Raw genomic sequence first — 25,976 nt, 5'->3', positions numbered from 1 at the left:
CACTCATCATATAAAGGACTGGACTTACCTGACTTGTGCAACTGACTGGATGAATTACTATGTTATTTTCTAGGCAAATGTGTTTCAAAGTCTTTGTGCAATAAAGATAAAAAATTCTTTTTTTTTTTTTTAATTTGAGAGCTTGAGAGCTGTGTAGGGTGAGGGTATTTTTTTTTCTTTTTTTAAGTTTTATTGATCTTTCCTTAGAAATGTGAGGAGACATTTTTATGTTCAAAATATTTGCTATACTGAGAAGAAATGAACTGAATTATTACTGACATAACACTGTTACAGTTTCATTGAATTTTTTAAAAACTTTTCCATGAGAATGATACCTGAAATTGCTTATTTTAACATGGCATTTATTTAAACTGTTTAGGCATTAATTTGTTCTCCGTTTTATGAGTGTTTTTTCCTTTTGTCTTCTTCCTTAGGATCAGATTCATAGGTGGTTACAACATATGCCATTAGAATTGGGGAACTGAAAAGGTCAGTGTTAGATATAGCAAAACCTCAAGAATGAGAACCATTTTTAAAAAAAAATCTGGAATATCTTCCCTCTCCCTGAGCTCTTTCACTTGAGGAGCTTTCCAGATCTATTAAAACAGATATGCATACCAGGTTATTGCCTGTCATAGATCACCATTGCACCACGGGTGCAATCTCTTCTGCTGAGCCAGACTTGACCTAGAAACACCAAGCAGCTGAAAAAGCTGACACTGTCAATGTCTCAGGTACCACTGTGGGGCACAGAGGTTTGGAGACAGTCTAGTATGTGGGTTGTTTCACCTCTTTAAAATGGTCATTTTACTTCCCATTTCCAAATGGGGACATAGCACCATGTCTGCTGTGAAGTGAAAGCAGCAGCTGGGCAGGGGAGGAAAGGGCAGGGGGGAAGAAAAAATTTTGTCTGCAAATCTTTTAAACATGAGTTTATTGAAATGTTGACATCTATGAGGAAACAGCCAAGAACAAACCAATCTTCTTCTTGAAGAAGCCAGCTGTGACCTTCCTGGTGAGCTGGAGCATGTCCTTGTGGAGACAAAAATTTTCATGAAAGATTATGAAATGTACATATATATAATATCTTTAGGACCTCAGTATTTCTATGTTAGCTTTATTTGGATTTATAAGATTAATTTTATTTCTATTTGCAACATTCCAGATGGGGGGAGCAAAACCAAACCCACAACATCTAAATCATGGCCTAAGCCAAGGCTTAGAGTGGCAATCAGATCACAGACATAGTCTGTCCCATGTTACGTAGGTATGATAGCATCCCCAGCATCTGCCCTGCTCAGGATGCTTTGGTTATTACAAAATACTCCTGCTAATAAAAACAAGCACCCCAGAAGAGCCATTAGTTTTATCTTCATTGCTGGGGGACCATATATAACTTATGCTAATAATTTTCCATATCTGAATCACATCAAATCCATAATTTTCCATTTCTAAATCACAATGCAGAAATCACTGTAAAAGATAAAAACAGACAGGAATCTTGCAGGTGAAAAATTCAATTTCTTTAAGCATCTTCTGTAGTATTTTCTAAGCATTATTTTAATTGATTTAAGGTAATCCCAAGCAGCGAATGTGTTCTTTCTGTTCTACAGCAAATCTGATTAGAAAGCCAGTTAAAATTAAGAGGATGCTATTTTGACATGTTAGCATTTTTTTCAGTCTCACCTCCTGCAGTCTCAATCCCCCTGAACAGCTTAATCAGCTCAGGTTGGGTCAGCTCCTCCTTTCCACTCCACAGCTGCTAGTGGACATGCCATTGTTGAACAGCAAGGATACAACCTCTGCTGCCTCTCTCCCTCCTTTTCCTTAGGTAGGCTTCACACAGGTCCCTGCTGAACCCCAGAAATGCAACACCTCTTCTCCTGAGGCTGTAACATCAAAGGTGACTGAGCTTTCCTGCTTCCATACTGGCCTCTTTCCTGCTGCTGCCACTCATCCAGGCAGTCATCCTGCTGAGATCAGGCACCATGGCCAAAGACCTGCCCAGAAACAGGAGGACAAGCAGGTTCAGCATCTGCTTTTGGCTGCAGCACAAACTAACCACCCCGCTTCTCCAGATCTCATTTCTGCCTTTCATAAATACTTGTGGTCTTTTCACCATGTTTTTGAGATCTGGGAAGGAATTTGAGGGAGTTATTGATGCCAGCTATAGGCACTGCCAAAAGAGGTTATTGTGTATGCATAGACTTAATCCAGTTTTCAGATGATATGGAGGCAACCTGTAAACAGACCCAGCCACATCCTTATAGGCCTCTGCCAGGTATGTTACTCTAGCTTCTGTAATGATACATTTGCAGGAATGCAAGATGAAGCAGAGCTTATGACAGAGACACTCTATGAAAACTTGGGCATGCCACAAAAAAAATTATTTGCCTGTTGTATTTTGTAAGACTACCATAGTACCATTGCACTATGTATATTTAAAAAACCCAAGGATGACCCATGATTAATGAACAGAGTTGACATCTGGAAACCCGAGATCTGAATGATGGCTCTCCCAGGTTTTCTATGCTACTTGTACCAACCTCCTGCAGGTAAATGTTTCAAAACCAGTGGCCTGACTTTAGATACTCTAATAAAGTTGGTCTGTTTGCCAGAGCCACTGAGTTTAGTTGCTGCATATAAACCATGCAAAAACTATGGGTACTCAATAATTCTGATAATCAGGCTGCTGTTTTTCTTTTAGGTTACTAAATTGAGATACATCTCAGCACAATTAGAAATTCATCTTTGTAAACCTTGTTCTCTGTTTTGATGAAATTTGCCCTTGGGAAATGTTATATAAGCATATAAAGCCTAGATGAATATCAAGTTTAGGACCAGGAATAGGATATTTCTTGTCTGTGTTTAATTGTAGAATGGAGCTATGGGTATTAACCTGATTCACCAAAGGCATTAATAAACACATCCATTAAATTTGTATATTGCTAATCTTCTGTTTGTGGTTCTCCAAGATCAAGGATTTTCTGATCAATTGAAACTGTCCCCTGAGCCTATCCTTCACACCAATGATATCTTCTCTTTTTCATGTTCCAAGGATTGACTTTCAGTCTTTGAAGTCAACCTGAACATTTTCTGTTGTGTTCTGAGTATTATCATTCATGATTCTCAAAGGTAAACCAGACAGAAGACAGAGTTAAACAAGTTAGGAAGACTAAAGAGGCAGTAAAAAGAAAGACACTGATAACTGGAAAAGATAAATATGAATGAGCAAAATGCAAAAGGTTAATTTCAAATTTCATAAGAGCAACAAAATACCAAAGAAGAAAAGTTCAGAAATGAAAAATATCCAGAAAATCAAGGACAAATGTCCAGAACTAATTTTGTTGTTTTGATTTGCTTTTCTTTGCTTTTTAACAGAAATGTCACATAGCCTATTAAAACATTTAGGATTTAAATAGAAAAAAAATGAGGTCATGAAATAGAAAGATTAGTAAAGAAAGACCAAAAAAATGGAGAGAAGGGAAAAAGAAAATATTTGTGGTGACTTATATTGCTTTTTTAATGATAGAAATGCAAAGACTGAGAAAGTTACAAAGAAGGACATCGGCCCTTATTTAAAAAGTCATGATTACTACACAGTTTAGCTGTAATGGCTTTGGGACTCCTCAGCTTTTCAGAGATAAAATCCTCACTGTTCAGTACCTATGAATGTTACAATATTATAAAGTAATTGCAGCAGATTCTGTGATTACTGTGCAACAATAATTCAATAACTTTTAAACATGTTCTTAAAAATGCAGAAACTTGACCTTATTAATGCAATAATATTACTATATAGTTTTAATGTTAATATTCAATATAATATTAATGCAGGAACAGTATTTTTCTGAGATAAGATTATAATTTTTCATCTTCTTCTGTCTCAAACAAATTTCTTCCCTGGGCATATTTAGTTTCCTGGGCATTTCATTTCCCTGGGCAAGTACAGATGTTTTCTTGTCTGACTGTGCTAGACCCAGCACAAGAGACAGAGTTCACAACGAAGGGAAGAAGGCTTAAAATTGCCCATGAAAACAAAAAATGGGCTGGCTTCACAGCCAGCAATATCTGTCCTGTTCTGGTGAGGAACTGCCCTTCCTATTCCTGGCTTTGATGCCATTTCACAGAGCTAGAACAGGGTAGGACAATAGCAGGGCTCGAGCACCTCCATTGTTGGGCAGGGTAGGTGGGATTTACATTACTTTAGCAGCATGAAGGTAAGGTGCCTGTCTCTCCTGTACTGCAACCACACTCGGCTTTCACTGGTACTTTTTTACCTAAAATTCTCAGCAATCACTGGTTAGAACAGAGGTTAAAAACTTGCCCAGTTCATTGACAGCTATAAAATGGAGAACAACCTCAATTCACAAAGTAGCTGAGTCCTTGCTGAAATACATTCCTGCATCTAGTAATCTCTGCACAGGTTGTGGTGTTTCAGTTCATAAATATTTGCTTTTGCTTTGATTAAACACAGAGGCAGTGAACAGCTCCTGGTGGTGTATGAGGTACTGAAAGGCCTGTGATGTTAAATACCAGCTCCCTGCCCATCTCTGTCCAGCTGGGAGCATGTTACAATTCAGGCAAAGGGACAATTCTGTGTTACTTCAATATGTCCCATTCTCTATGCTGCCTCCATGTACCAGTACATCACTCACCAATGGTTGCAATACATTTTTCCTCTGACTCACCATATTTTCTTCAAATGCTTTCAGTACTGAAGGTTTCTCTATTTTTTTTCCCCAGAGCAAATTCTGTAGAGCTAGTAAAGAAAGAAATGAGAGGAAGGGAATCAGTTCCTGCAGGCTTTTGAAAAGGAATTGATCTATTTCAACTTGCAAATCATAATTCAGGTAGTATTTTTAACACCATGTCCATGCCTAACTTTTCTTTTAATGCATGAGGGGCTTGGAACCCATGTGATTTGGGAAATCTCCCTGTGTACTTGCCTTCATCTTTAGACGTGAAAAACAGGATCTTAAAATTTCAGTGCCTCTTGCAGTTTCTTACAAAAATAGTACCTCCCTACAACATGGATGCACTTTGAAGAGAATTGCACAAAATTATGACTGAATGATTCTTAGATTCTCTCTTGTCAGGATCTTATAAATTAAACAGCAATGTTAACATGCTTTTTTAGTTGCTGTGACATTCCTGCTGTTGGTTTATTCTGGTATGTTGATGGCTTCAATCAGACCAGCTGATTGCTTTCTGTTAGGCAATATTTCTGTAAATACTTTTGGTATTTTATATGTATACTGCAGAAATTCAGACTGCACCTGCAACTAGCACTATGTATTCAACTCTTTCACTGATCAGTTTTTCTCTGGCTCACACCCCTAAGAGAAATGAAGTCTTTTCAATCCATCATGAGCTGCTATAAAAACTTGCTTCATAGAATTTTGCACTTTCCACTAGCAATACTCAGAGCTGAAAAGGCACAACAGCTATATGAAGCACACTGCAACCAAGGACTATGCTTATGAAGTCATGGAATAATCTTGCTAAGTTTCTGTGCTTTTTTATAAAGGATCACATTTTCAAACTTGGAGCCGTAATTGTTTGGCACTTCTATAAAGCTCCTTCAGTGCTGAAAACCAACAGCAGGCATAGAAACTTACATTTCCTCAGCACCTCTAAAAGTCAATCTCTATGCTGTTTGGCTGCACAAATATAAGGCAATATACCTAATCCAGCTATGAAGAGTTGTTCTATGCTATACAATATACTTCCAGCTTAAAAGTAGGGCATTTCAAACCCCTCTAGCTATACTGAAATAGAAACTATGCCTGTTAAGATACCATTATTGAAAGGTTCCTTTCCTCCTCCTCCCCCTCAACCAATCCACTATCTTTGGAAGCATATGCACCATCTTATTCTGGGCACCACTGAGTTCCAATAGAGCAACACTGGCCCATTAATGACCTCTTTGATGAAAATATCCTAATAACCAGCACACGGGGAGTAACAGAGAGGGAGGGAGTCCCGATTCTTCACCACGTGCCCCCAAGGATATGCAGATTACTCACTGCCTAATGGCACACAGGGACTGTGCTTTGTGCTGCAGCCAGAGCTCAGCACCTACCCATCATCTCCTCCCATTGCTGCATTTGCAGCTTTTATTTAGCAAGAATTTAATGAGAGTGATTGTTGATGCCTGGAATTTTGGAGGGTAGAAATGTCAGGGACAGCAAACAAAAACAACAGCCACCACATGTCCTTGAAGAAGATCACACAAGCCTTCTGACCAGCCTCAGAAGTGTGAAGCAGCCAGGACTCAAGCATCTCTAAGTAATTTGTAATGCTTTGCAAAAATGCCTGCCCAAACTTAATAGAGGAAGATCTGTAGAGGTCTGTAACTCCTACCTTTAAGTAAATTCTCAAAATCTTAACAAGGAGGAATGAGGCTAATATAAGACAGTTACAGTAATAACACTGTCATAGTGCTCCTTAAATCCATAAAAATTGAGGGGTCATTACAAAATAGGGGACGCTTGACTTTACATTATTTTTATAAGGGAGATCAGTATTGCTTTGAAAAAAAAAACAACTGATATATGAATCACTTTATTAAGTTAGGATAATTTACTGTTTGTTTAATCAGAAGTAAAGTGAGAACAGATCACAGTTCCAAAGTAATGGAGGCTTTAATGACAGGGATCACTTGAGTCACTTACTGAGCAAATGAAAATTTTTGGCTCACTAGAGATTAGTTTAACAAGTATTAACTAATAGTTCTGCTAAGTGCTAGCTTCTGAATATTTTGAAAACCAGATCAATAACTAACAATACTTCAATAAAATAAGGTGCAAGAACATAGATTCACAATTAAAAATCTCTCTGTGTGTACTTCATATGAACAGCAATAGTTGTTGTGGAGATTTCTGTAATAGTAGAGCCTATTGGCAATGGTAGTCTTCTGCTACTGAAATAAATCTTGGTTGCTTTTCCAACAGTAAGCAATTGGTATTTGGGATGTTTCAAATTAAATGGAAAGTTGTTCATGTTTGTGTCAAAGAGGAGTGATATTTAGCATCTCAAACACGTTTACACCAGCTGCCATGCTTGCATTAGCTACTACCAGAGATTGACCAATAACATTGATATTAAATATTTGGCAAAACCAAAATTATTCACATGAAAAACTTAGTCACACTTAACATTTTATTCACTTATGTGTTCTAAAGCATGGTAAATATTTTTAGAAAATCCATTGGACACATTTCTTGAACATGGAAACAAAAAAAAACAAACCCCGAGCAGCAAGCCCGGCACGTGCTGTCTAGAGCATCTTGGTAATTATTAGTCCCAGCTTATAAAGTCTTCTTACACAGAATGGAAACAAAAGGATCAGTATCATATTTACTGTAAGAACAGAGGAAAAATGTCTGCAGTCCAGCAGCTGGTGTGTGTTCGGCCTATAACTCTACAGCTTGTCAACTGTGTGTACTATGAGGGTGTACAAAGCACCTGCATGATTTACTGACTTTGATGTCATTAGAATTATTTCCAAATGTTTTCATATGTTGTCCCCCAGGGATTAGTTGCCTTGGGAATCACTGGTATTATTTACCATTATTTTCCTTACTGACATAGCGTGATCTTGACTGATAGCCTTAACTGGTGCAGAGGTGGGGGTAGTGTACTTTCTGACCATCAGTCTCACACTCTGATGTAACAAAATTGCCATGATTTTAAAGATAAGTAATCCTTCCCAAGCATATTGCCAAGCTTGTGTTAAAAGGTCAACATTTATGCTATTTTGTGTCCTCAGCAGAAAAAAATAAAGCTAACATGAATTAAAAACTGATCTGCATAGTGCCGAGGGGTGTGTGTAGTGGCATAACACTTACCCTGGATACAGCACCTGAGCCCAAACACTACATGTAGCTCTTGACAAAGCATTTTGTTTTGTTGTCTTGCTATTTTGTATAACTGAAGTCCATGAGGCTCATACAGATAGGTGCAGTCATAATAATAATAATAATTATTATTATTGTTATTATGTGGAATACCTTGTTTCCAGAAACCAAAATACAAAAACAGAGGAAAATGAGCACATTTTCAGCTTTTGGGGCTATTTTTGTGTATTTATTTCTAACAGGGGTAGATGTGTTTTGGTAATGACTCTAAGTAGATGGCATTCTAAACTGTCCCAGATTTTAGTCAAGTCTAGTGCTATCACAATTTCTATGATAAATTTCAAGGAGTGGAGGCTTTGTTGCCTGTAATTATTGCTCAAGTGTACTTACAATGGCTTTTTGGAGCACTAGATTTGTCCCATACTAATACTACTATTATTCATTTTATGTAGTCTTTTGTTTAGCAAAGAGATAAGAGCATTTATTATCCAGAGAAGTGAGCTAATTTGGCAATGATATGCACAAAATCCTCTGTATACTGTTGAATTTAAAAAGCAAACATCATGACAAATAACTAAGAGCATTAGTCATAAACAACACAAGGTACTTGGTTTATTTTGCAACAGCAATTTTAATTCCTCCAAAATTGACCTGTAATTTACCATTTTAAGAAAAAATGTACATCATCTATTACTATCTGGGTTTTGTGTACTTCACTCTGAAAAAAAACAAGGGTAAAACATTACTTGCTGTACTGAGTTTAAGCCTACCACTTTTTTTCTTGCAATGATGTGAAGATAGTTGCTATTAGCCAGCAGAATGGGTCTCCAAGCTATAAAGATTCATCAGGTTTTTCTCAGACTTCTAAGATAGGCACATTTAAGGCATTTTGGCAGTTCTCATTAGGCAAATCACTAAAATCTGTGTGATGTAGACAAGAATCACACAAACTATTTTTGGACATTTAGTCCAAATATACTACCTCAATAAAGCAAATTAATTCAAGGTTTTGACTTTACTGAACCTTTAAAGTCTAGAGACCAAGTCCCTGTGGTCAGGAGGCCATCCCTGTCCATCCACAATGCCATGCATTGTGTACAGCTGCAAGGCATCCCTGTAAATTCATCTGGAGATCCAGACTATGTAAAGAAAGGAATTTATACCATGGGTATAAATGAGTTCTCACTAGGGCATTACACAATCCACACCTTTCCTATGGAAAGGCTTGGAGCACTTCAGAAATCTCTTCTGCTTTTGTTACAGAAGGGGTTTAGGAATCTTCTGGTGCTCATTAACATGAGTATATGTCTAGTTTGGGAGTTTACCTGTTGTATTACTACTGCTGATCTCAAATGCAACACTTCACTGATTGCAGCTTAATTTCATGTTGTTGACAGATCAGTAAAGCACTCAGATCCCAATTTGCTTTAAGTCATGTGGACTGAAAAGGTTTTCCCTGCAACACTCAAGGAAAACAAATAACCAACTCAGTTGTGCAGATCAGTTTAAAACACCTCAGATAAATATCACTGAAGGAAAGGGTCCTGTATAGAGGATAGAAATTGTGACTTTGAGAACATATCACCCCAGGAAGTTTGTTCACACCCTTGGAATGCATAAGGACTGTTGGTCTCTCCTCCATAAGGTTTATTTCTTGAGTGGTCTATGGGGGAAAAGGGAAAGCCACCCAGTGTGTCATTGGAGATGGTGTAAGCTACTGAAGACAGATGGATTCCTATCTGAAATGAGGAAACACTTGTGTCTGTCTGAACAAACTGTTCTTTTAGGCAAAACACCATTATTCACATTGAAAACAGCAGCAGAAAATGCTACTGCCTCTGCCCACTCCTGGTACAAAACAAGCATAATGATCTCTTAGAAACAACCAAGAAGAAAAGATGCGGGCACACACTCCCACATCTACACCTATGCCTGTATCTATGCCTCCCGTGAGCTCCTGAGTTAGTGCAAACAAACCTCACACTCCAGCAGCACTGCCAAGGAGGGCCTGTGCTGAGGATCAGAGACAGCAGAGCTTTGCAGCCAGGCAAAGCTGGAAGAAGCTGCAGCAGCAGCTCTTGCAAGAGCTGTTCATAAGCAAAAGCAGGAAACAGAAACCATGAAGGAGCAGCTGGTTTCCAATCCCTGGGAGGTCCTGAATTGGTACTGAAAGAAAAGGGTCAACCCTAGAAGTAAAGGCTCAAGAAATAGTAACCCCCCTAGCTGGGAGAAGAGCCAGGGCATGGGGGAAAATAAGCAAAGGACTGAAATCTCTGTGTTAGAGAAATACATTACATGTTCAGTAAAGGGCAGCACTGCTGAGTTTTTGCAGTGCCAGGTGAAGGACTGGTGTCCTCTGGCACTGGCTGATGTGTCTCTTCGTAAGCCTCACTGTCAGTCCCACAGCAAGGGTCTTTTCATGGAAAGAGCAATTTTCTAAGCCTGCAGAACCCCAGGAGGTGCTGGAGCTCCTGTCACTGTCATAGGTACCCACAGACCCATAACACAAATACCAAAAGCAGGGACTTGCAGAGATTTCTGTGGCAAAGGCTACATTTCAGACAGCTTTTCAGGTATCATCTGATTTCCTGACCACAAAAACCACCTGTCTTCTTACCATTCCTGCCAACATTAATCTTACATTGATGTCATGCACTGATGCCATGCACATGTACAGATAACACATTAACTTACTACAAATCCTTCTCTTAGAGATTGTTTTAGAATAAGAATGTTAAGGGATTGGAAGGAAGCTTAAAGACCATCTCCTTCCAACCCCGTTGCCATAGGCAGGGACACTTCCCACTAGACCAGGTTGCTCCAGGGCTTATCCAGCCTGGCCTTGAACACTGCCAGGATTGGGACATGTACAACCTCCCTAGGCAACCAGCACCTCACCACCCTCAAAGTAAAAAACCTTTTTCTAATACCTCACTCAAATTTCCCCTCTTGCAATTTGTACCCACATATTTAATATATTACAAGTCACTAGGTTTACCTGTCAAGCTAGTGAGAAGTTAGCATACAAATATTTCCTCCACCTATTTTCTTACTAAAAACCTCAACAAGACCTAAACCATAAGGTTTAAGCACATAAACTCTGAAGTATCATGGCACTGAAGGAAAAATCAGAAGCTTGTCAGTATTTAAATACACTACGAAAAATCTTCTGCCATACTCTTTACTAGACCTTCCTTTTTTTAGGAATTCTGTGTATAGAGGTTAGACCCAATGCTGATCAGAGAGAATCTAAATACCCTACAAGAGAATGTGTCCTGTGAAGCATCTCAGTGGGCTCAAACCAAGGAAAGTGGGCCTTGGAAGGTCTGAAGTTTCAGCCTGAGGAAGAATGCAGTAAGGATAAACTCTTGTTTTGAATATGCTGAATGTGAAAAGCCGAGGTCTGGCTTGCTCCGGTGACACTGCTCTTCCTTGTTCTCCCTCCCTCAGGTAAAATTATAGTGAGAAACAAGTTAAGCCCAAAGAGCAGTGTTCCTCTATGAAAAATGTTCATACAGAACATCAATTTCCTTCATTACACATGCTGTGTCTGTAAACAGCTGCCTGTTCATCACAAAATATCAAATAACTACAGAAAACAAACAAAAGGAATATTAGCTTTACTAAAGATCAATGAAACAGAGTTCTGCTACATTAGCAGCAGATTAGCTGCTACTCAAATTTTAAAAAAGAAAAAAAGAGAAGCGTAACCCAGGTTGTCTTTCTGTCTGTAAAAACTCCTATAAAGAAAGAGCTTTAACGAGTTAAACCAATGCCAAGTCTTGGATCTCAGGCCCAAAAGAAATCTTCAGCTCAATGAAGGAGAGGATGGAAAAAGAAAAGGCAGTGGATCAGTGCATTATTTGCCACAGTAGATAGCAGAGGCATTAGTAGGACACCATTTTTGATTGAAAGCTTGTAGTCTAGAAATTACTGCAAAGAAAAAAACAAAACAAAACAAAACAACAAAAACCTAACCAACCAACCAAAAAAACTGCCACCATCTTTCTAATATGAATTCCCAGAGCACATGTGTGCCTTTAGATGTATGAACAAATACTCTCCATTTTGGAATTTAAATATCCTAAAGTTGACAACAAGGTGATTATTTGCTCATTTTTTACCCAAAGAGACATTAATATTCTTTGTTCTGAATGGGCAATGATGCTTCACTTCTTGTGATCCTATTCTGCGTAATATCTCCACATCCCAATTTGAGGTCAGAACTGTTGGAAGTGATTAGGCCAAAATGCTCATGGGAGCGAAATATGGTTGTAGCTCTCTTCTAACTCAACTTTTCTTTCCTCTGTTTCTCTTCTCTGCTCTAATGCTGGAATTCAGACTGCTGCAAACCTCTAAAAAAATCAATCATCCAGGTGACAGACAACATGTCAGAGAAGAGAAAAAACCAAAGGCTTGAGGAGAGCTGGTCATGTGCCCTCTATACACACAGTTGTACACACATTGTATTGTTCCTGCTGGTGATACAGCCAGAGTGCTTGACAATAAAAACATTGACCTTTGCTTATAAAAGGAGCAGATTAACCAAAGGTTACCATGTTTGTTAACTCTCCTAGGCTGCCTTTTTATTCAATATAGGAGCCTGGCACTACCTGTCTGACACATGCAGGAACTGGCCTTTGTGAAGAACAATTTGATCTCTGCAAAATGATTTCCACCTTCCCACAAAGGTTCGCAGCACAAGAAGCAGCAGAGCAGTGGAATATCATCTGTCATTCACAGATTCTTTTGGGCAACTTTGAATTTGGAAGCACAGAAGATAGCTCTTCTCAGTTACTTTATACAAATGTGCATGACAGACTGAGCCCAAGACTGATTTACAAGCAATCATGGAAAATCCTGAAACTTAAATTTTCTACTCAACAAAAAAGCTGAAGAAATGGTAGTATGCTCACATACTGTACAGAACTATATATCCCCTTCACAAACATGTTTTTTTTTATTTCCTGTATCTTAGCTTGCAACCCTCCCAAGAAACAGTAAGAGGAAAAACATGCCTGCAGCCTCTCACTACCTCAAAAACAGAGGCTCTCAGAGCTAGGGAGTACACTGGGCTCAACTCAAAACCAGGAATGAAGCATTTAAATGGGGAACCATCACTTAGGAGCTCAGCCAAACATTCTTTACCAAAACACCAAGGAAAACAAATCTGCCAGAAAAAGCAAGAGATATTCAATACAGCCATGCAACCTTTACCAAATCTGGTTGTCATCTACCCTGCCTATACCAAGCCTGTCCTTCTGGCTGCATGGAGGGGCTGATATAATTAATTACTGTTTTCAGATCATCACTGCACATGATAGCAGGGAAGGTATCCCTCCAAATCAGCCCAGACTCCTGACAGTAGTAATAAACTAGCAGCCGCTGCAACTCTGTGTCTTTCAATGACTCAGGCTTTTCTTCTTTGCTGAGGAAGCTACTTACTTAAACTGACAGCAAACATTGTCAGGATAATTTTCTTGCTTAGTGTATGCTGATTCATTGCTGATGCAACAAGTGTAAGACCTGCAAGTTATTTTGAAAACAGGCCCCTCTCAGCAGCACCGCAAATTCATTTTAGTAAAAAAAGAGACTGGATTTCTCTCATGAAGTCTGTCTTTGAAATTCTGGCTGCCTCAGTCTCTAGGGGAAACTTCTCTCCTTTCACGCAAAGTACATAAATTCTATTGGACAATTTATAATGCAGGAGCCATCCTGCTATGAGTAACTTGGTAACAGGTATTTTGGCATTCAATTCCCTGCATTCAGTTCCCTTTGCTCTCTGTGATCACTTACCCTGCTGTTGGAATTCTTTCAATGGATGTACGAAGAAGCCATGTTATGCACCATGTCAGAATTGTCTAGTGAGGCTTTTTTTATGGCCTACCTTTTCAGTGTCAACTCAACTACCAGTACCATGAATAAAATCAGAAAACTGTGTCTTGCCTCTATAAAGTGAGCACAAATCATAATGCAGGATCTTTTTTCCCTGAGGAAAAAGATAAATAAATTTTGATACTCCAAACTGTCAAATCTCAGGCTTGTACTGCAGTTAATCACAAAAGCTAAAAAAAGAAAATACAGTTTAGTGCAAGATGGTGCCAATTCAGGTCTTCCTTCTCCCCTAGGTTTGTTCCTTTCCTGTCATTTTTTTTTCACTTTTCTTGCTATCTATAGCTCTATTGTCCTCTTGTCTTAGGCTTTAAAACAATGATGCCTTTACCTCTTGCAAAGACAATTGCTGTAAAATACAGCACCAAAACCTAACTTTCCAAGACCAAAAAATCAGTTCTTATTTTTCAAGATCAGATCCTTTGGATTTGGTTCCTGTCCCCCACAGACTATTCTGTTTGCCCTCCCTGTCCCAGTGTTGAACACACCATGCAGAACTAGCCACGCTGATGCCAACTCACACAAACTGTCCTCTACTACAACTCACGTATGTCAGCAAACCAGAAATTTAGTCATGCCCAGGAATGGTATTTGCAAAGTACACCTACATAAGCAAAATATAAGCGTCGTGATGCCACTGAGACAGTGTCCCTGCTACACATTAAACCAGTTCCTCAGACAGTGCTCCTTAGTCAGCACTGTCTCATTGGAAGAGCTTTGTCACTGACTTTGCTTGTGTCCACTTCAGTAGGCTGGGCCATGGGAAGGCATTATTATACAGGGAAATAATTTTTCCAGCACCAACACGACTAAGGAGCATTAGCTTTGAGAAGGCCAATTTTCAGAAAAGGTGAACAGCAGGTAGAACCAGAATGCAAGTGAAGTATTTTGCAAAGAAAAGAAATCTTCTGTTTCTTCCTATTGCTTCCCCATTTCTCTTTCCTTTCCCATGAAGCTACTGAATTTCACAGGTTTAACTCTTGATACTAGTATAAAGGAAAAGTACTTTTTATAACATCTTTTACAAACTTTGGTTTTTTTCTTCCCAACACTGCTCCAGCAATATAATTCCAGTCTTCAGGAATAAACAAGACAGAACTGACTCCAAAATACTACTTTTCTGAAACATGTCCTAATTTTGGTATGATTTTGTATCATCAATTTCATACTCTTAGTAAGAAAAAATAACTGCCCCACTTCCAATCCGCATATAAGAGATGCAAATTTGCTAGGAGGTTTATGTTTTATTATCATACATTAAAGTTATCTAGTAGGTAGCTCTGCTTTAACTTGTTTACAGATTACAAACAGGTCCATGAAATTCCGTATCCCTCAATAAGTCAGACCAAATACCATCACACATCTTCCAAGCAGCTCACAGCTGAACAATGTCATTTCCTTTCTTTCAATTTCTACCCTCTTCTCTCTGCAGTGTTGTTTCCAAGTAGTCTTCCTGCTACTCTGAAACTCACAATTACAGAAAGATTTCTATGCTCTTACAAAAGCCACACTTTAATCAAAGTTTTCAAGGCAATGTTCATGCACTTAGATGCAATGATTCCTGATGTGAATAATTCAGAGAAGCTTCACAGTTTGGTTTAACACTTGCTTGACAAAGACACACTGTTAACTCACAGCTGTACCATCCATTTGGGCTCCCACACTTGGTGTGGTGCCATTCACTGTGCCCAGGACACTTTAGAAACCTGTGTTTCTCATAAATACAGAAGCAGAAGCAGTTGCTTAGCTATGGATGGGGGAAAGTCTTACCATGTCTAATATCATCCTGAAACACATGGAATCATAGAATGTTAAGGGTTTGGAATGGACCTTAAAGATCATCTAGTCTCAACATCCCCTGCCATGTGCAGGGACACTTCCCTTGCCTTAAACACTGCCAGGGTTGGGGCATCCACAACCTCCCTGGACAACTTATTCCCTTGTTCCAGCACCTCACCACGCTCACAGTAAAGAACTTCTTCCAAGTATCTAACTTAAAATTCCGTTTGTTGAATTTGTACCTAATTACTCTGTGTCTTATCACTACAGTTCCTGACAAAGAGCCCCTCTCCAGCTTCCCTCTAGGATTCTTCAGAAACTGGAAGGTTGCTGAGGTCTCCACACAACCTTCTCTCCTCCAGGCTGAACAGCCGCAGCTTTCTCAGCCTGTGTTCATGGCAGAGGTGTTCCAGTCCTTTTATCAGCTTCGAGGCTTCCTTTCGGCTTGCTCCAACAGCTGCATGTCATTCTGATGTTGGGGACACCAGAACTGTACACGCACTCCAGCTGGGGTCTCACCAGAGAAGAGCAGAGGGGCAGAATTACCTCCCTCGCCCTGCTATCCCAATGCTGCTTTTGATGCAGCCCAAGTTCGATTGGCTTTTTGGCTTGCGAGCGCACACCTGCCGGCTCACGTTGAGTTTTTCATCAACCATCACTTCCAACTCTTTCACCTCATCCTTCAGCTCTTCAGACACTGGACTAACTCGGGGAGGGGTGGGAGCAACGACCCCTCGGGCAGGGCAGGGCCTGGCAGCCAAGGAGATGGCGGCTGGCCGGCCTCTCCCGCCGAGCCGCTCATGCGGGCGGGCAGGCTCCGCCGGAGGCCGAGGCCGAGGCCCAGCCCCACCGGGCCCTGCCGGCGCGGGCAGCCGCAGCCCCGGTTCCCCGCCCGCCGTGAGCCGGGGCGGGGCGGCTGCGAGGGGCGGCTGCGAGGGGCGGCGCCTCCGCGATCCCCGGGCCGCGCCGGGGGGAGGCGGCGGCGGCGGCGGATCCGGGCCTGGCGGAGGCGGAAGGGGCGGGCGGACGTGGCCCTGACTCTGCGGGACGCGCGATGCTGGTGAGTGGAGGGAGGCCGTGGCGTTGTGTCGCAGCGAGGCCTGGCCCGGCCCGGCCCGGCAGGACGCGAAGGCGGCGGCGCGGGGCACGGCACTGAGTCACGCCGCGGAGAACGGGGGAAGGGGTGGTCGGGCCCGGCCGGCCCGCCCGCCTTTCTTCTCCCGAGCGCGCTCCCGGCCCCGGAGCGCGGGGGTGGCGGTGGTGGCTGCCCGGCTCGCTTGTGGATCCAGCCCCGGAGCCGCGGGCCGGGCCGGAGCGGGGAGGCCGCGAGCTGCGCACTCAGAACGCTTCGCCCCCGCCGGGGTGCGGGAGCGCCCCGCTGGCTGCCCGGCCCCGCAGGATCTGCCCGGCTGCCCGCTCCCTCCTTTCGTCCCCGTCCTTCCCCCGTGACCGCGGCCCCCGCATGGCCAGGGCGCCTCGGTGGCTGCCCCAGCCTTTCCGTCCCGCCCCGGCGGCTCTCAGACCTCGGGCCCGTCCTCCCGCAGCCCTCGCTGTGCCCTCCTCGGCCCCGCGACTGCCCACCCCAGCCATCCCAGGCCCTGCTCCTCCCACGCCTCTGCCCTCTTTTTTTCCCTGTGAGCTTTTGTCTGTAACCTCACCGGGCACTCTTCTGGGGAGTTCACCTGCTCTCTGTCCTCCCTGTCCTTTCCTGTGCTGCTTCCTTTCACCGTGTTCATCCCAGCAATCCCCACAGCCCTAGTGATACTTATGTCTGTCTAGGAGCTTTTTGGTTGTACCTAGAGACATTCCCTAGTGCTCTCAGTATCATTGTGGCTGGGGGATTTTTGCCATAGTTCATCTCGGTCAACTTCTCTAGGTTTCTCTTGCTCTCAAGGAGTGTGCGCCAGGCTTCCCCTTGTTGCCACCTACTGTTGTGGCCTTAGCAGAGAAGGTGCCCCCATAACCTTTTGTTTGTCTGTTTGTGTACTTATTGTCTCTATCCAGATGACTAGTCTTGCATTTTTTTGTTTCAAATAACCAGCTCATTTGTTTCCCTGTAACTTTGCCAATGCAAGCTAAGTGTGCCCTGATTGGAATCCTTTCCCCATCCTTCTTGTTTCCTTTTGAAGTTATATTCCAGCACTGTCATTACCCCTCTGTTACCTTTCCCCTTCCAGTTTTCTTCTGCCCAGTAACCATTTCCTTCTTCATGTTTTTTTTCCCTTCTGATCTTACTTTCCTGTCATTAAAACCTTCTTTGTGATCTCACCTAATACTCTTTTCTTTGCCCATACTCCTTTCCTCTGTAGATTCAAATGCTGTCTCCCCCACTTTGTATTTAAATCCTCTAGCTATGCCTTTGAGGAGAAAGGAATTTTACCCTGGGTTATCTGAATACTTGTGTTCTGGTTTCAGCTGGCATAGAGTTAAACACTGAAAGGGCGGAGATTAATTATTTGTTTTACCTTATTTTGTTTTGATTTTTACTGACTTCTTCAGCAACTTTTCCCTTGATATATGTGTTCATATATAATTACATACCTCAGCCCTAATACAGACACATGCCCTGATGCTACTCAGGGAGAAAAAATTCTCTATTGGAAATCCTTTTGGCAGGACTGGGAGCAATAGTCCATGGGGGCTAGACATACCTGGTGGCTACATAGCTTGAATTAGGCTAAATAATGTTCGTAATACCATATTGTGAATTAGTTGATATGGAGTGTATTTGGGATGCCTCCTCTTTGGGGAAGGAGCAAGATACTATGCAGGTACCAGAGTATGTAGTTTTTACTCACAGTGAACTGCTGTAATGTTGTGTGTTGATGATTACGTGTCTGTGTGGCATCAGCACTTTGTGTTTCTGGTGGTGACTTGACCAGAAAGAAGTCTTTTCCATCTCCTCGTAGCTTTTTGTTTTCAGTGTTTGTTGTCCAACTTCTTAATTTGTGTCTGTCTTGGTTGCTTTGGTTCTTAAGATTTGGTTGCGTTTCACAGTCACCTCATGACCTCATGTTTGAGGTGCAGTTTAAGCACTGGGCACACTTGCCCCATGGAGGCATGGTGAACACATTAGATCTCGGGAATAATTTGCACACCTAACTCAGAATCCCAGTTCAGTGCCTCGCGTTAACAACATCTCTGGAGGAAACTTTCCATTGCTTATCCAGGGATCACGTAGAAAAGAGTCCTAGTTTGGGCACCTAAATTAGGCATATGTGTTTTGCTCCTTGGCTGACAAAATAGTGGTGGTGGTTTAGCAAAATGATTCTTCTTCCACCTTGCTCCCTTGTACGCTGGTTTGAACTGGCATTAAAACTTGGGCCTGTTGCTTGGAACCATTGACATGAGAAAATCACATTGCTTTAAATTAAATAACCTAAATTCATTTAAGATAAATGAATGCACACCCTTATTTGGATACTGCTTTGGGGGTGCCTCTTTTTTGATTTAGCTTATTTGTAGTCTTGGTGCAAGCTCTTGGATTTTAGATGTATTATTATGAAAACAATACTGAGTCCTTAGAGAAAGTTCTCAGGTACTCAGCTTAAGAAGTATCCTATAACTTGTGTGTTAACATCTCAGAGTACTGCTTTTCATCTGTTGTGGTTCTTAGATAGTGCCTAGTTTTGTGTAGTTACAATTATTTCAGTAGGGCCTAACTTAATGATGAGTCATATCCCAGGTGCCAGTGGTTGCATGGATTGTAAATACCTGGAATCTTCTCTCTTGCCATGAAGTTTGATTTTTTTTTTTTAATTAATCAAAACCCCCACAAAATTCTAGTGAATTAAACAGCTTTAAAGATGCTCCACTTGCACTTACACCACTCTCAACATCAAAAATTTGTATTATGAGCATGAAGGGAGGAATTTCCTAGTAAGAGGTCAGCGTGTTACAAACTCTGCTGTTGTACTTCCTGTGCTGTCCAGCAGGGTCTGTCTCTGTGCATCAGAAGGAAAACAGGGCAGATGTCCCACTTGGATGGGATATCAGGAGGATGTGCACAGGCAGTCATAGCAGCCTGCAGCTTGGTGCAGTCTTCCTGCTGCACAGACCTGGAAAAAAGAAGAGTATGGAAAATTTGGCCTTGGAAGTTCTGCCTCTGCTTTACGAATGCATGATCTCATTTTAAATAAAATACTTAGGTGCTAGCATGTTTTTTAGGTAAAAGTACACTAATAGGAAAATTTTAGTTAACTGTATTTTTCAAGCTTACCTCCATGTAAGAAGTGGTTGTTGGAACCAACATTTAGAGGTCTGGTTACAAATTACAATCTATTCAGCGTGCAAACTTAAACAGCTATTTTTTTGGTTTGTCATGGAGACCACTGAGTTTCCCTTGCTTGATAAAGGAAAATTTTCAGTAAGAAAATATAATTATTGGAAAAATTACAGAGACATGTTGAGTTTGTCTACATGAGTAACTTACTGTTTTATTGTAAGAGTTGTAGGTTTTTCAGTAGAAGAACTACTAGAACAAGAACAGATTGGCTGTTCATGTTTCTACAACACTGCAGTCCAGACCTGTTACAGACATGACTAAATGACTTGGTAATAAAATTGCTCTGAGCTGATGTGCCCTGCTATAGTGCTGTAACTTGTAGCCTTTAATGTAACCACAGATTTAAACACTCCTTGCGTTATCCCAGCTTCTGGAAAGAGCACTGCTTTAGGAAATAATCTGTGTCCCAGTGGGTAGTTCTCTGTCAGTTTTCTCTTTACCCACAGAACCTCTGATGTCACAAGAGAGAACCTCTTCCTGTTGCTGCTTTTCCTCTTATAAATTATACAAGTCAAATACATATTTTTTAACTGAACCAAACATTGATTACATTCCACTTTATTTAATATAGTGTTTTTCAACTCCTTCTTTACCTATGAACCTTAGAAAAATTAATGAAGGCTATTGTGAAAATAGGAAAATAGTAATTTCATTTTGCACTTCAGGGAATGGATGTAAAGTCATACGTAAATTTTTGCCAGAGTTGGTGTCTCTTTCTCTCCAAAATGTCACTACTTTCTTTGCCAGTAGTATCCTGAACTTGTAAAAAGAAGCAGGTGATTCTCACTCTCTGTTCTGTTCCCTGGTGACTCTTACCTGGAGCACTGCATTCAGCTCTCTGGCGTCCAGCGCAAGAAAGACTTGCAGTCATTGGAGCAGATCCAGAGAGGGCCACAGAAGTGATCAGTGATGGAACACCTCTCCTATAGCTGAGAGAGTTGGGTTGTTCAGCCTGGAGAAGAGAAGGTTCCAGGGTGGCCTTATTGAGGCTTTCATTCAGTGTGTAAAGAAGGGGGATTATGAGAAGGATGGAGAGAGACTTTCTACAAAGGCCTGTAGTGGCAGGACAAAGGACACAAATTTTAAATGGAAAGAGGGTAGATTTAAATTGGTTATAAGGAAGGAATCCTTTACTTTGGTGGGTAATGAGGCATTGGAACAGGTTAACCAGAGAATTGTGGATACCCCATTTCTGACAATGTTCAAGGCCCGGCTGGATGGGGCTTTGAGCATCCTGATCCAGTGCAAGATGTTTGTCTGTGGCAGAGGGGTGGTTACTAGGGATGTTTAAAGGTGCCTTTCAACCCAAACTGTTTCATAGTTCTTGAATAAACAGTATAACATCAATGTGATATTCTTCCAAAATCTAAGGAAAAAAAAAATTATATTATCTCCTTTTCTTCCCTTTGGATTGTTCTGGTTTTGGAATCAAAAGGTTCCCTGCTTTAGTTTGGTCTAGTGAATACAAGTCATTGCTTGACAGCAGGACTAAGAATAAAGGATTAAGAAATCTCTGACATCTTTGTAGTTATGCACTAGATTTGAATATCAGTTCAATACCATTGACTTCTGTTTTTCTTTAAACTAGAAGTAACTAAAGTTGATATAAAATTATCCTCTGTCTTTGGATTTGATTAGATTTGCTCTAGTTTATGTTGCTGTATGTCTCAAGCTTGGTGTTACTGAGCAGAAGAAATGGATTTACATGTAGGATGGTGAGGATCGTGGGGATGGAAAGTTTCTGCAGTGCAGGGAGCTTCTCACTCTGCTCTGATAATGTACTTATCTTTTGAAGACATGCACATCTCCTATTTTATTGGAGACTGGTGGCTTTGCTACTGGGACCTGGATGTATTTGATTCCTTAATAAACACAGTAGAAAAAAAGTTAAGTTTTTAAATTTGAAGCAGGGAGCTAAAAAATATGGGTTATTAGTAAGGCTATTTCAGCCATAACTGAAGTCAGAAACTTCTTGTATTTTTAATATGCATTTGATGTAACTTGACTTTTTGTTCCTCTGTGTTTCAGGTTGGACAAAAACTTAATGTGGATTAGAGTTCAGAACTAAGACTGTGGTGTGACCTTAGATCACCCTGTTTTGCTCTGTAATTTAAACTTAATTTCATATGTAAATTTGCAAGCTCTTCTAGTCTCACAGGCAGTGGAGACTGTCACTTGAAAGTTTTATCTAAAGTTTGGTGGACTGAATTAGGGAAAAAAAGAGAATTTTAGGAAATAGTTGATCGTTTGTTCGCTGTTAGTCTTTTCATCTTGCTTTTCATGGTAGTAATTTCACAGGCAAATGCTCTGCTTCTGGGTATTCAAAGGATAAACTTTTCACTGTACAATTGAAAATGCTTTTTTAGAATGTTTGCTTTTTTTTTTAAGAAAACAGACTGTTCTCTTACTCTCTTTTTTTCAGAGATAAGTTTGAAGAAGTTTTGTTGTTTCTGAAAGTGTGCCTATGCTAGGATGCTGTCACTAATAGGAGTTGTATAAAAATAAAAGTTTATATCCTTAAGTAGTTGAATTGATTTTGTTAGATTCTAATGCAGGCTTAGCTTTAAAACTTAATGGTGCAAGCTTAATCAACAAGAAGGAGGATTTAAATGTGGGTGTTAGGGATGTGTGGCAATTTTAACTTTTACAAAATTAAGTTAAATTGCTTCACTTCTATACCAAGGGTGCCTGTTGCAGTCATTAGAGATCAAAACTGATAAATAATTTGCTGAAATGGTACTAAATTTAAGCATAACTAACTTTTTGTTAGGTATAAATTCTTTACTGTAAGTTAAGGCTGCTAGAATTCAGACTTCGTAGTTGAACCAGAAGAATTACATACAAATCCCTTTCTAGATTTTAATGAGAAAGTTCTCATTCTTTTTGGGCTGACTGTATTTAGGCATCTGGAGTGAAATATATGAGAGGTGTGCTGTTCATTGCCAACAGTGTTTGCAGCATTACACCACAGTAGGAATCAAGATCAATCCATGCACTTAATGTAAACACGATTTAAAAGGAAAAAAAGAAAATAAAGAGGGAGCAGCTTTCACAGGTTGTGATTTTGTCACATGCAGGAAATGAATGTAAGTAACTGCAACAGTCCTTGATTTATCCATTATTTGTCACTTCAGAATGAAACATTACTATGAAGGTGTTATGGGAGGAAACTCTTCAGTATTTAAGCTGTACTTTTGTAGTACATTCAAATATCTGAAAATACCAGACTGTTCGCAAGATCAATCTGTGTGACCGTCATCTTTATTTATAAATTGAAGTGGCAAACTGGATTGCCTTGATCAATTGAGCTCTTGCACAAATAACAAGAGGGAAGAAGTTGTAAAATTATCAAGCTGTTGGGAAGAGATTCCAGCCAGAATTGGTTTTTGCTTGTTAGCAACATGTTAATGGTTTTTTTAAAGTTATTGGTAAGAACTGCTGCCTTCCAAGAGCATGGAAAAACTGTGGAAATATTATTGCAGGTGAAAATTCCTGTTTGTGTCTTTACAGGACAGTGTGAAAGTCTGTGTTGTGGTGCATTGAGTTCTGTTATAATGTTGGGGGATTTGTGTTAGGGTTCAGAGGCTTGACCTGGATGTTCTGGTGGAGGTTATGCTGTGTCTGAAGCAGACTGTAAGACCAACGCTGTTTTCTTGGTGGAGATCAGTAGGATTATGATGTTTTAACTTATTAAGTTGGATTTAGTTGAAGTTTTGATGTCTGGTAAGGTCTTTTGGGAAAACAGTTATGAGTAAGAATTGTCCTTGCAGGATCATTAAGGTCTCTAAACTGGCCCAAGGTATTTCAGAGTTTCCAGCCTTTCTGTGTTTTTTCTTTCTGAATTGCATTGGATTTAACTCTTTGCTGCTGTTGTTTTGTTTTTGTGGCTTTTTGCGGTGGTGTTTGGTTGGGGTTTTTTTGTGGGGTTTTTTGGGTTTTTTTCCCCCTTTCTAAGGAAACAAGGTATGTTATGCTGTCTTCTGCTTGGAACATTGGGTATCTAGCAATTTTCATGGCTTTTCCTCCGTCATTTTCCTTTTCTCCATCTTCCTGACTGAATCAAGAAATGCATCTTCATGTGCATTGTCCTTCATTATTTATGTTTGTTTGGGTTTCATTGGGCTTTGTCTGGTCTTTTGCTTTCTTGTTTGTTTTGTTTTTTGTTTGGTTTTATGTAGGTTGTATCATATATATGATTAAAGCCAGAGGAAAAGTGGGAATATTCAAGGCTCTTTATCTTATTGTGGTTGTTTGACCCTGGTTGCTCGCCAGGTATCCACCAAAGCCCCTCCATCACTCCCCTCAAGTAGACAGAGGAGGAAAAATACAATGAAAGGCTCATGGGTTGAGATAAGGACAGGAGAGACAGATCTCTCATTGATTACTACCATGGGCAAAACAGACTGGTCTTGGGCAAATCAATTGAATTTATTATTAATCAAAATCAGAGCAAGTTAATGAAAAGTAAAACAAATTTTTAAAAGACCTTCCCCCCCATCTCTCTGTCCTTCTTGGCTCTACCTCCTCCCCACCAGCAGCGCAGGGAGGCAGGGGCCGAGATACGGTGAGTTCACCACAGGCTGTTTCTGCCACCGCTCAGGGAGAAGAGTCCTTCTCCTGCTGTGACATGGGATCTTCCCATGGGGGACAGTTCTCCATAAACTTATCTTGCATCAGGCCTTCCCATGGGCTGCAGCTCTTCTTTGATGTGGGTCTCTTTCCACAGGGTGCAGTCCTTCAGGCACAGCCTGCTCCAGCATGGGATACCCTCACAGGGTCATAAGTCCTGCTAGGAAACCTGCTCCAGCATGGGATACCCATGAGCTCACAGCCTCCTTTCAGGCATCCACCTGCTCTGACATGGGTCTCCTCCATGGGCTGCAGGTGGAAATTTGCACCCCTGTGGTCTGTGAGTGGGTCTCTGCATCCCTGTGTTCCTCCATGGGCTGCATGGCCAGGGCTGTTTCACCATGGTCTTCACAGGCTGCAGGGCAACCTCTGCTCTGGTGCCTCATCCTCCATTGACCTTGGTGTCTGCACGGTTTCTCTCACATATTCTCATTCCTGTCTTCTCTGAGTGCAATTACATCTGTGCAATAATTTATTTTCCTTCTCAATATGTACTCACAGAGATGTTACTGCCATCTCTGGTTGGCACAGCCTTGGCCAATGGTAGATCCATCCTGGAGCCGGCTGGCATTGGCTCTCTTGGACTTGGGGGGAGCTACAGCCAGCTTCTTACAGAAGTCACCCCTGTAGCCCCCCCTGCCACTGCCAAAACCTGCTACACAAACCCACTACACTTCTGTAAAACTTTCTCCCTTCTCTTCAGTGCACCCATATCTTGACTTGATTCTTTTTGTACTTTTTCTAATCTGCAGCATTCCTTTTTCCAAGATGTAAAACTGAGTGTTTGAAGAAGCTGTGAAGCACATTAACTGCAGGTTCAGTTAAAAAATACTGTAGGGTCTCTGTCCTGTTTTTGACACAGGAATATGCAAGACCTTAGGTTAGAAAGGACATTCGGTTTCGGAGCAATCTGCAAACTTTCTACATAAGGATTATTTCATCAACAGCAAAGTGAACTCTCTCTGAAGATGGCCAACCAAAACCTGAAGTGTTTTACCTATGTAGTACTTAAGGGTGTCGTCCCTTGCACTGTTTTCCAAATTGATGTTGATGCAGTAAAACAACCATAAAACCTGTTGTTTGTGGGATTCTAAATATTGACCAGAGTTTACTTTGGCTGGAGTTGTCTACTCTTTGTTCATGAGGCAGCATGTATATGTTAGAGTATGGCGTGGGTTGTTTGGGTTTTTTGTATTAGCTGTGGCATTATTGTAGGGAGATACCTGTCAAAAGCTGCTGGAATTGTTTGTTCGAGGAAGACAAAGGTAAAGCTGTGAGGAAGAAATAAAGAATGTTAAAGAGCTGGTAAAAGAATAGGCAAAGAGAAAAAGTGACACACTCCAAGTTTCTTGGTCTTATTCTGATGAATAGTTAATATTTTAGAAAAATCCTTGTATTCAGGCATACAGATAAACCAACCACATGAGTTAGAAAGGCTTTTAGTGAAGACAGCAATGGATAATTTAAGTAAATAAGAAAAGCATGAAAACTGCAATTCCAAGTTACTTACATATATTGTGTTTGAATTT

General features: G+C 40.9%; 1 protein-coding gene and 1 long non-coding RNA gene across 2 annotated transcripts in view; one reads left to right on the top strand and one right to left on the bottom strand.

Annotated features, from left to right (window-relative positions):
* Positions 1–1,702: 1,702 nt before the first annotated feature.
* LOC136560932 (uncharacterized) lies at positions 1,703–17,362 on the bottom strand. The gene is made up of 3 exons (XR_010784220.1): positions 17,192–17,362; positions 4,692–4,762; positions 1,703–2,000 (listed from the first exon to the last, which is right to left on the bottom strand). It is a non-coding gene; the product is annotated as an uncharacterized lncRNA (long non-coding RNA).
* CUL1 (cullin 1) overlaps positions 16,481–25,976 on the top strand; it is a 52,362-nt gene continuing 42,866 nt past the window's right edge. Inside the window, exon 1 of the mRNA XM_066557092.1 lies at positions 16,481–16,593. The gene's annotated coding sequence lies outside the window, so the exon portion shown is untranslated. The remainder of the gene's footprint in view (positions 16,594–25,976) is intronic.

Source organism: Molothrus aeneus, chromosome 1 (genome assembly GCF_037042795.1).
Source record: "Molothrus aeneus isolate 106 chromosome 1, BPBGC_Maene_1.0, whole genome shotgun sequence".
In the NCBI taxonomy this organism is placed as follows: Eukaryota; Metazoa; Chordata; class Aves; order Passeriformes; family Icteridae; genus Molothrus; species Molothrus aeneus.
Note: the sequence above shows the minus strand (reverse complement) of the source record. Positions and strands in the feature narration are given on the sequence as shown.